Genomic DNA, 12062 nt, shown 5'->3' with positions numbered 1-12062 from the left:
CTGTGCGTGATGGATCTTCCGTCATCCAATCAAAGATGCAGAGGAGGGATGTACAGAGTAAGTCAGTGCATAAGCGCTTAACAGCTTCCTACAGCCCCGACGGTTAGTCTGGCCTCCACTGAGGAGCCTCCGATGTTGAGGGATGATGGTCCATGTTTGATGGTTCTGACATACAGTCTATCTGATGGAAAAGGAAGGGTCTCCCCAGGGATTGCTCTGAGCTTGTCACAAACTGCTGCATAAGGACTGCCTTCTTCTCCAGCTTTCATGTTTTATTGAAATAATCTGAGAGTGCTGCTAACTCATTGAATGTGATCTGTCTCATCATTGCCTTTCCCCCTTTTTCGGGTCCTTTTCCCCCTATGTATGAGGCTGTGTTTGATCATTTGACTATATGCGCAGATTCGCTTTAAAGTGTATGAGGATGTGATTCCGCAGTTTAATGTGAACAAGGTGTCAGTCAAAATACATAATCCTTGTGCAGCAGTTTGATGAGGATTAACCACAAATTGAACAGCACTTTAGGTTCATCAAAGCCATAAAATTAACTTGTCTCTTTCAGAGGGAACTAATCCTTCACTCAAAACTTAGACATTGTCATAGTTGCAGCAGTTCCCAGGAACTGATTAGGTGACTCATTATTGTTGTTTCTCTGTCTTTGCTGAAAGATGTATTGAGCGTCAATTAAAGGCAGTTTTCTCTTACAAAGTAGACAAATGAGGTGGGGCCTCCATGTGTGTTTTTGTGTTTGGAGGAATCTCCAGTCCAACTGGTTTAACAGGAATATCTGCAGTTTACTGGATAACCGTGTGTGTGAATATACAGACGCCTGACCTTTTACCATTTAAATGTCCACTCCCATCGTCTGACAGACAAAGTCTAGCTGACAAAAGAGTGGTATGTTAATGGTCTGCAGTGTGTTGTCACTCAAGGTCAACTGACTCAGTCATGACTTGCTGAAAGCCTTTTAAATGTAATTTAGGACAAAAATGTATGCAGAGCAGCAGGTAGCCTCCACCAGATGTTGTCATTAACATCCATCCATAAAGCAACTTTGCGATTCTTCCACCCACAGTTTGTTCTGCCTGAGCCTCTTCTGCCAGCACATTGAAACCTATAAATATTTCATGTTTGATAAATAAATGAAACAACCTCTTTTCTTACTTCTGGGTAGCACACTAAGTTGCTCCCCTACCTACGTATGGAGGAGCTTATTATCAGAGTTCTGACAATGTTTCAGTCATTTTCTGAATGAGGTTTGGCTCAGGGACATTTTCCTTCATTTTTCAAATATGCACCAGACGCATCCATTCTGTTGGTAACAACACAAATACTTTTTTTCTCAATAGTTGGTGTTCTAGGTGTTCTATGTTCTATGTCTATATGGAGATACATTTTAAGATTCCCTAAAACATTTCATGAATTAAATATTTTGTAACCATAACATTGTCTCAGTGTCTCTGTGTTTCTTTAGGGAAATAAATATATGCTATTCTCTCATTTCTCTGCAGCCTACAAAAGAAACAGCGTCCATTCTCCTTTTCCAGAAGACACCAGAGTGACATCTCAGCCCATCATGTCAGTGTGACCTCCTTTGACCACACTCTCAGCCTGTTGTGTCCCTCCTTAAATTACTCCCATAGGACCTACGTATACTATCTACAGCTGGCTTACTTGTCAGACTGCAGGCAGTGCACATCAGCAGCACTTATGTGACTTTATGCTAGACCTCACCTTTGTGTTTGTGTGTAAAAGTAACTCAACTAAAAACATAACCTGAGGGAAGCAGTGCTGAGGTGTGGGCCCTCAGCTTTGAGCTGAAACACCTGAGCCAGTGTCAAGTTAAGCTTTTCTGTTGGAGGAACAATAGTGCCGAAGTCTTTTGGTGTGCAAATACTCTAGCAGCTGTTTGAGTTGGAGATGTGCATGAGGGTAACTAAAAATAGGAATGCACACCTCTGAGCCAGCTGCCTCTTCACTGCCTTTGGGACTGCCTTTGCGTCTCCCCTCTCTCTTCTTTCAGGCCTCTTGCTTGCCTCCCTCTCGCAAAGGGGCTGTAACCCCTCTCTCTCTCTTTTTTTCTACTTTCTTAGTCCCTGAATCAGGCCTTGTGTGTCCGGCCAGGTCCTGTGCTGGCATGAAAGACCTGAAACAGGACACTGCGTTCCCTCACTATGGTCCATTATCCAACCGGATGGGAAACTAGAACACTGTGGCACAGTCCTAAATGTGAAGTTGCTCTCCCCTGAGTCTTGCATCCAATTATTTGAGAAGCACACAGAAGTTTTATATTTATTCCAAATAAAGAAGATATTTTGGTAAAAAAGAATATTAATATGAAAAGTGTTTTTGAAAATGATCCAAGAAAAATGGAGTTGGAGCCATGTCTTTGTACTCTTTTCTTGCTTTTTAACAGGAAGGCCCAATTTCAACAGACATCTGATATCTGACAATGGACATTTTGGCATTGTCTACAAATATTGTTTACTGTGTTAAAGAAAAAAAAGACTAGTGTTGCCTGTGTAGCCAAAGATTGAGCTACATCCTCTGTTGTTCAAAAACTACTCACCATTGCCGCATTAAATTGGTGACATGTCCATTCCAACCATATCGATTTATATTCAATACAAACCTTTTAAACTTAAAGTGCTTGCTTTTTGCAATATGCATGACAAAAACAGTGTGGTTCATATTAGGGAAATATTGTGGTCATGGCAAATGAAATATGATTATGGTATGGTGAAGGTTAGCAACTACAACGCTTGGTTAAGATGAATAAATTTCCTCTTTTTGATTAAACTCTAGTCTCCTTCATGCAACCTCATCCTTCCTTTCGCCTCGCTAAAGGGCACACTACTTACTGCATAGGTACTCAATGTTGGCAGTGGATGTACATTTTGAGGTGCAGAATTGTCCAATGTGGACGTCATTTGCTGTAGTATATTTTCACAGGCACCAAATGTGAATTAACATTTGCTAAAACCTACAATAGCCAGCTGTTTAAGAAATTACACTTTAAAAAGAATTAAAACTATACATGCGTGACTCCTTTTAAAAGATTTATGTGAATTCAAAGGTGAAGAAGCATTGAAGACAAAAGATTTGGCTCTTTTCCATCGTATGCTGCATAGCCTATCAATAAGAAAATAGCCTCTTTTTATAGTCCCTCCAGACTCTGTGAACAGGCAAATTCTCTTTTACAAAGTAAACACAGTAACATGATTATTATGGCTTGCTGTATGTGTGCGGATGATGAAAGTAATTCACATTCGAATTGACTGGCCAAGTTTATTTCACTCATCTCCTGTGGAACAAACCCCCTCAGTCACCCTTTGATGTGCGCCTATGTGTGTCTAATTCCCATTCAGTAGGCAGATACATGTGTCACACTGTTTGCTTTGTATCAATTTTGGAGAAAGACTGGAAGTATTGAAAATAAGTTATGCAACCTCTTCCTTTCTCTTTCTGCCTCATCGTTATTCAAGCATGTCCATTACAAGAACACATCTGTGATACAGCACTCCAACTAAATTATTGCTCAGTACATTACCTGTTAGGCCAACCTACATCGGTAATTGGAAAAATGATGCAAGAAAAGGTAAATATATGTGAAAATATAAGTTGAAAATATTAAAATACAAGTAAAACTCTTCTGTCAGTCAAGCATCACTGTCCTGTGATATTCTTTGATACAGTGGATGCGGTCGTGATGAAAAGTGTGTCAGAAGTGATTAAGGTGAATGCTATCTGGAGGCCAGATCACAACTCCTATTAAACTGTGGATGTAATCTGTATTGCGCACAAAACTGAGAAATGTCACCAGTCCCTTGGAGGGGTTTTGAATATGCTCCAGGCTCACACACACAGACACACACACACACTTGTCATACTCACTTCATATGATGATTTGAGTGTTTTAGCAACAGTGCTGCAAAGTACGTAAGTACATCCAGCACGAGACTGAAACCAGGATTTCTAAGCCCTCCATGTGTTTTTTTCGTCGAAGGAAGATATTGTGGAATAAGGTGTTCTTCGTCCTGTATGCAGGTCTCGTCTCTATTTCTTCAAGGATCTCTGATCCTGCTTGGCCAGGTCTGTAGTCTCCTTTATCTAAAGTTAATCACTCAGCAGACCTGTCCCTGACTCATGGCTAGCATCCAAACTGTGGGTTTATTACACACACACACACACACACACACACGCGCAGGGCAGCTCATTCACCCAGCGCATGCACCCCATCTTTAACACGCTCGACCTTCCTCCTTTCTCACCTTGACTTCACTTTCTTGAGCCCGACCACTTGTAACTTTAAAAACGACTGTCTGAGGCATGAAAACAAATCATAGACAGAGCTGTACTGCAGTTTTAATCACTGTTACTTTTGAGGCTTTGGTTCAGCTTTGTAAGAAGCTTGTAGGTTCAACCCACACGAATAAGCTCTTTGATTGGGCGATACCCTGTGACAGACCTTGTCTTCATGAGGGTGACTAATTACTAGTGCCCTAATTTGGAAATCAGTCATTCTTTGGCGTAGAAGCAGGCCGTGATGTAATACCACAATGAAAATCAAACCCAATCACCCAGGCTTTCAGGGTCTGCAGGATTATTTTTGAGTTTGTTACCATGGCAATCAAATCCATCCCATCGTGGCGTTTCTAGCATGTAGTGAAGGATTACATGGTGATGTCAGACATCCGTGTCAAATCCTTCTCCAGCTCATTTCAGCCATTTGTCATGTTCTCAAATGACAGATGACAGCCTGACACTGGCAGAGAAAGTGAATGCAGTGCAGCTCCATGATGAGTTTCAAACTCTTGTTTTTACCCCACTTCCTTTTTCAGTGTCTTGGCTTCCCAGCTTCGTATCCGTCTCTCCCCCTGAGGTAATATGGCCTTTGAGGTAAATATCATTTGTTTTGTGGCTTTCCTATGATGGCTGAATAATGGCTTGAAGCATGTGGCTAAATGAGAGTCTGAGGCTGGGGATGGGAGTAATCTCGCCATTCTTTCCAAGCGCTGACAAAGGCCAATAGAGATTAATGAGAGTGGATGGTTCTTAACACTTTCATTGCTACAAGAGAAACAGCATCTACTCGACTCTGTGTTGCCTACACTTGTACACTCACAAACAGCCATTTGCCTACATTGTAGTACTATATTAGCATCAACACTACACAAGTCAAAAGACCAGAGTACGGATAATACTGTAGCCAGTTTTCAGAATTACTTTTAGGTCAGGAATCTAAGTCCCCCATACAGTCAGTAACCTCTTATTTTAAATATTGTATAATATGTTTTACCCATGCTCGTGGCATAGCTCTGAGGATGGCAATAATGGTCCGTTGGTCCACCACTTTGGTTTAGACTGACCTATCTGGATAAAACTGTTTGACATTGTTGTTCTGCAGAGGATGTGTCTTGCTGACTAATGCTATTCTGCCACCAGCAATACAAAGCTTTACTAGTCCTGAGATATATCTGGACATTTACTGGATGGATTTTCACAATTTTGTACAGACAGTCGTGGTTCCTAGACGATGTGTCCTGACTTTGGCGATCCTCTGACCTCTCCTTTACTGCCAACAGCAGGTTGATATTTATGGCTACAGAAGAAATGTCTTCACAACTGTTGGATGGATTGCTTCAAAATATTGTACAAACATTTTCCAAACGTTCCCCTCACTATGAACTGCATAAACTTTGGTGATGCCATAACTTTTATTTTGTCCCACCATCAGAGCAAAAGTTAAATGTTTCCAATGCTTTGGACCAAACTATTCCCATTAACCTCAGCTGTAATTTATATTTATTACTATTTAGCAAATGTTACTCATGATGCTAGCACACTAAAGTAAGATGGTTAAGATGGTCCATGTCATCATCATACTGGGGACAATGGTACTGCTTAAGGCACTACTGTGCAGAAGTACAGCTTAAAACCTTTTAAGAGTCTATGTTAGATAATATTTATTATTTCCACAGTCTCTATTTAAGTTTACACACCATATCTCTATCTATCTATTTGGCCATGTTCATTATTGTTTTTATTTTTACCATAATCTGAATCGGGAACGTTAATGCTTTATTTGAACTCACCAAAGCAACCACCAGAATATTCATGTGCAGCATTGTTTCCCTGAATTTCACGTTTACAGGCATAATATGTTTTCAGTAATCTGTGCAGATATGTTTAGTGCACTGTTGATATTACAGAGCAATGATAACAGGTCAGCTGATGTGGATTCAACAAGACCACCATCTGTGTGCTGCATTTAATCTCTGGGAGGATTAATCTGGTACTCCATGGGCAACATGAGGGGTTTCTTACATGCATAATGCACTCAGCTTTGTAAGGAAAATGCCACCCCTTAAAAATACATGCTGCATTCCTGCACTGGAAAGTGACAATGAGATAATTACTTCTCCAGAAAGAAAAAAATTCTGTTTAATAATAAATGTGTTTGGCATTAATATGCAGCTTCTGTTGTATAGTGCTTTACACCACCATCCTTTAAAACAACAGATTACCACTAAAAATAGATTGGATTGCATTCAAAGATTTGTGTCAGAAACAGAGAATCTTCCTTATTGTGTGCCATATAATAGTCACCTCCCTCCCAGACTTATTTGCTCCACTACAAATCAGTTTTAAGCTCAGATTTGTTTTATTAAACCTGAAGCCTCTCTATTGCCTTGGAGTCAAACTAAATGCTCAAATTTAATGCTAAGATTATTTGGTTATACAGTAATAGTTCTGTAATGCATTCAAAGCAGGGTTTCTCCCCAGGCCCTCGTTAAAAGGCATGAAATAAATTAACAGCTCGCTATCTCGCTGATATGCTAAAAAGGGTTACACATACAAGGAAAAGTGCTCTGAAACTATTTGAAAATGTTTTTTAAAGGAACGACACCTCAAGGTATGGTCCGGGCAAGCAATTCTAATTGCACAGCGCTAGGAAAATGTTGAGAGGAATTAAGATAATGTTCCCCAACTGATTCTTTAATAGGCTGACACATTTGCTGAGACCAGCAATTTTGACAGTACAAAATCTGGCTGACAGAAACAGAAAAATGAAATATTCCTTTTCTCAACTGCACAACAAACTCCATAAAAGTATAAAAGTTCTTGCCATAATTCCAGCCTCCCTCCAGACATGAGAAAGAGTATAAGTCCTTATCCATTGTCCCATAACATCGTAACTGTTTACTTGTCCTTCTGTATTCAATGTCTGATATCACAGCTCACCGACAATCTGTGATTATTTTCCAGATTTACAATACTACGTTGTACAGTATTTCATCCTTTGCAATATACTCTCCACTCTGCCTTTGATTTATAATAACCGCTGCCCTGCTCGGCAGCACACACCGCTGAGAGCTCCTTTACATTACGCTGTGGTGTAGCAATGCTGATCAGTAGCCTTTGGAGGTGATTTATGAGCAATGGGATTTCCGGTCAGAACATCTTAACTCAGCCTGTATATTTTCCAGAGCAGTCCTTGAGAAAGGGATGAGGTGATGAGGGGGAAAATGGCGAGTGGAAGACACTATGGCTGTAAATCCGCTTTCCTATAGCTGCCAAGAGGAAATGTTTTTAAAAAAAAAACATTAAGTGCACCTACACAAATTCTTTGGAGCTTCAAGTTCACTTGACTGACCTCTTAACAAGGCAGTGGAGTGGCCTCTCTTTTGCACCCCCATTTTTCTCCCTTTCTTCACCAACAGTGGACTTTTTTTCCCCCAGGGCAAGCCCAAGTGAGCATGGGTAGATGCCCAGCTCACCCTCTCCCTCACTTGTTGCTCAGGACCTTTGCCTAATTAGGAGCTCTGCATCTGGATCCAGAACCTTTATTTTGTGCACAAATCTGGATGGATACCAGAGGATCCAAGAATGTGTAGAACTGCACAGATACCAACTGTACTGTACTGCTGACGGTTGTCTACGGAAATTAATGATTGTGTGTGTGTTGCTATACCTTAGTGCTGACGCCAGAGCAATGAGCTGATAGCTGAGATAGGGAGATAGTGTGTGTGTGTGTGTGTGTGTGTGTGTGTGTGTGTGTGTGTGTGTGTGTGTGTGTGTGTGTGTGTGTGTGTGTGTGTGTGTGTGTGTGTGTGTGTGTGTGTGTGTGTGTGTGTGTATGTGTGTGTGTGTGTGTGTGCGTGTGCGTGTGTGTGCCCTTTAATGGTGAGGACAGGCCTTCTGTCAACAGGGCCTAATTTGAAGGAAGACCCCTTTAGGTCTTGGTCCTCAAGTGTGTATTCATAAATAAATAAAGAGACTTAGTTGCCAGGCCTGCAATAAATCCTACCTTCTTGAATTACATTTTATTATACTGTGAGGTGTTTCTAATTGTGTTTACCCTTGCTGAATGTGTGGACCAAATATATTGCATTGCTTGTATTAGATTCAGCTCGTTAGAAACTGCCAACTGATTGGACTGTATATTATCATTTTTTTCACACATCTGTGTTTTTTTACGGTCTACAAAATTGCAAACAAGCACAGACTTTTTAAAATAAAATATCATGGGTACCTGTGTAGCCCACCTGGTAAAGCACACGCCCACATACAGAGGTTTACTCCTCAAAACAGCGGCCACTGGTTTGATTCCGACCTGCGGCCCTTTGCTACATGTTATTCCCCCTCTCTTTCCCCTTACATGTCTTCAGCTGTCCTATAGAAATAAAGGCCCAAAGTGTCCAAAAAGTTAAAAAATATCACATTTGTTGTGCTGTGTCTATAAAATTCATGGACCACCATAAATTACGGAGTGGGTTCACCCAAAACATTTTACTCTCTTATTTGTGGTGTTATGTAGCCATGCAGATGCTTTGGTTAAACTTTCCCAGGTACTTTCTCTATGAGATTTTGGCACCCACCTCTATATAATGGAGGTAAATGGAGTTCAATCAATCAATAACCCACGTCTGCTTTCAGAAGTCAGTCTCTCGTTATCCTGAATAATCCACAGACCTGACTGTCAACAGTTTTTGAAGGAACCATTTCTTTCAGTGGAAAGTAGTTCTTTAGAAACCTCTGTCTGTCGAATGTTTCCAGAATAACTAGGACACTGTTTTGGGGAAGAGTTTCTGTTAGACATCATTTTTTGTTACTTTTTTAAGCATCACAAACAAAAACTTTATTCACCTTTGTTGTGGTAGAAGAAAACTTAGAGATCGATATCTCAAAGCCAGCATAGGATAGAACAAAAACTCATGCATGACTTACAGCAATACCACCAGAAGTAAGTGAAAATGCATGGTTTTTTGGTGATTTGGGGAAACTGTCCCTTTAAGTAAGCTATTTTTTCTCTGCATGGACTCCTGTGAGTTTGAAGTAGAGAACAGCATGGTTATGGCACAGTCAAATTAAATGTTTAAGAACAAAATTTGATGATTTGATGATCGTGGCTAAGGCATTAAAACGGTGAAGTGGGGGATAAAATGTAAGGGGACGGGGGGCCCACAGATTTAACGTGAATGTTTTGTAGGTCCTTAGCGAGCCTGTGTTGTGTCCACATGTGTGTATTCCATCAAAGAAGTCCCACCATGCAGAGTAGCACTCCCAGTTGTCTGCAGAGGGTGATGGTGATGACATTCACTGTGATTTTGTCATTTATTCCCCTGGACTTCTTTATAATATGTTTCACTGGTATTTCCACGTATTAGACTTGGCAGAATCAGGGCAGAGTAAGACCCCAAATGGGCTCTAGGGCTGTAAATTGGCTCCTATTTCTCAAACTACATCCCTGCAGGCTCCGCATGAATAAGCGCAGTGTGTAGGTTTAGTATAAGCAAAGCTCTGAGCACAATGGCTTAATAGGGGGAGACTGAGCCTTTTGACAGTCATAAAGGTCCATGCAATGTGTTTTAACAAATAAATAAATGATGTGACACTAATGGGAAAACTGGGCCCCAGGGTTTTACCACAAATATGTTTTGGTGTGACTAAGCCATCTTTCCATTTAAAAAATAATAATTTATGCAAGTAGCATCTGGGTAAACCCCTTTCAGTTTTTCAGTTTTCAGATGTTTTGTGAGCCAAAAGCATTTGCACATCATCAATATCTGACCTTTAACATAAATAGAATATCATGGTCATGGGAATACCTTTTTTGCCATCATGATAAACAAATTTGCAAATAAGAAAGATATAGAGAAGTAATCCATCAGGAGAAAGATCTTAAGTCTCCCAGTTAGTCCAGCACATTTCAATTCTCATCCTGAGATGTCAGTCATCTAAAATCAGTTGAGTGAGCAGAAAAACACGTTGGTGTTAGATATTCATGGAGACATGCTGCAGGCTACAAGACCTCTCCCAATAAGAGTCTGGGTAATTTTTCAGGAGAAACAGATAAATTGCATGTTTTATTTTTGTATTCCGAATGTCAAGCTTAGCAGAAATGATTATGCTGCTGCCTTGATGTATGGCTCCAGACATCTTCCACGTTGCTACAATAACAATCTCACCTCAGATTTATAATATTACAACAAGTAAATTCCAGTCTCTCTCCAAACCTTGAGGTCTAATCCTCATATTCATTGTATGAAAATTGAAATCCCATTTGCTTGGCTTTATATCGTGCCTCTATTATTCCATGTGTGAATAACACATTTCAATTTTCTGTGGGTGCCTAATATCTGATAAGCAGGGCAATTCTCCCACTCTCAGGCTTTGCGGTAATTTTCTAATACAAGGGCAGTAATCATGCTGTCAGTCTCATGCTAAAGAAAGCTTTTGTGGGAAATGTAACGCCTGGAGGCAACCCTGCCAGATAATTGAGGGCAGTTAGCGGTGGCAGTGATGCTTTTTGATTGAAGAGTTAATGTTACTTTGCATCATAGAGCAGGATGTTAGTTATCGACCGTCTATGAAGACTGTAAGACCGGGGCCAGGATCTTAGGCTATTGATCTGTAAGGAAAGCAGCGTGGCAACGTCTGCGTTAAGGTGGTTCTGTGGGATAGGCCAGCAAGGTCACCTAGGCTAGGCCAGGCGAGGCCAGGCAACGCCGTGACGTTGTGCAAATTTGATATGCAAGAACAGGTTCATTGATTTTTTCATTTGGGTATTAGAATTCCGATTGTGCTAAGTGCCAGGCAAAACGCCATCCAAAGCGGATCTGTTTTTCAAAGACGGGAAAAGGGGCATTGGATTTCAAACTGAGAGATTTCATGCTGTGTTACTATTGAATGGAAGCTGAAAGGAAGAGATATGGGTCTAAGTGCAGAATAGAAAGAGATGCCACTGTATATCTGACAAATTCATTATGTTACTATCCCCTTCCAGGTTTTTTCTATTTGATTCTCTGCTGGAGTATTAAGATTCCTTTTTTATGAGTTTCTGGAAGTCCATTCACATCCTGACCCATATCTCTCCTTGGTTAAATAGCAGCTAAATAGAGACTCAAAAGCAGAGATTTTCTTTACTTTCTTTTTTGTAACATATGGTTGTAGGCTGTTTTATTTTTCTGTCCAGGATTATTGGTTTCAGTTTGCATTCGTGCCCAAACTGACAAAGGTAGAAGGGCTTTGGGGGTTTATGTCTTATAATTTCGTTATTGTCATATGCATTTTTGCACATGGAGTAAATGTAACAAAGCGTTATTCTTTGAACTTGTTGTAGGGCACACACTGTCCCAAGAGAGAAGCAGTTCCTCTTCATCTATCATCACACAGGCTGTTTTGGGGGTTGCAGTGATATGGTCCCTAAGCCTGGCTCCTCATGGATGCAATGTGGCAGTACTGCAAAAAATCTGTTTGCTAAAAATAGTGCTCTCTATAAATGGTGCTTGTGATGAACAGCTATGGATCTCTTCCCATTTCTTTGAGATCATCCCAAGAGAATGAGGCACACACTGAAATGTCAACAAGGAGGGATCTATTTCAAGTCTCCAAGAAGCCAGTTTTGTAAGGGGTTGGTTGGCGGGTGATGGTGAATGCAACACGAACGAAGACACTTTTGTTTTCTGCCCTGCCCTTAAATCTTAAATCTTAAACATAATTATTGTGCTTACATGCAAGATCATGTCACCTCTGACAAGAGAAACATGGGAACATAC

This window comes from Etheostoma spectabile, chromosome 10 (genome assembly GCF_008692095.1).
Source record: "Etheostoma spectabile isolate EspeVRDwgs_2016 chromosome 10, UIUC_Espe_1.0, whole genome shotgun sequence".
Taxonomy (NCBI): Eukaryota; Metazoa; Chordata; class Actinopteri; order Perciformes; family Percidae; genus Etheostoma; species Etheostoma spectabile.
Note: the sequence above shows the minus strand (reverse complement) of the source record.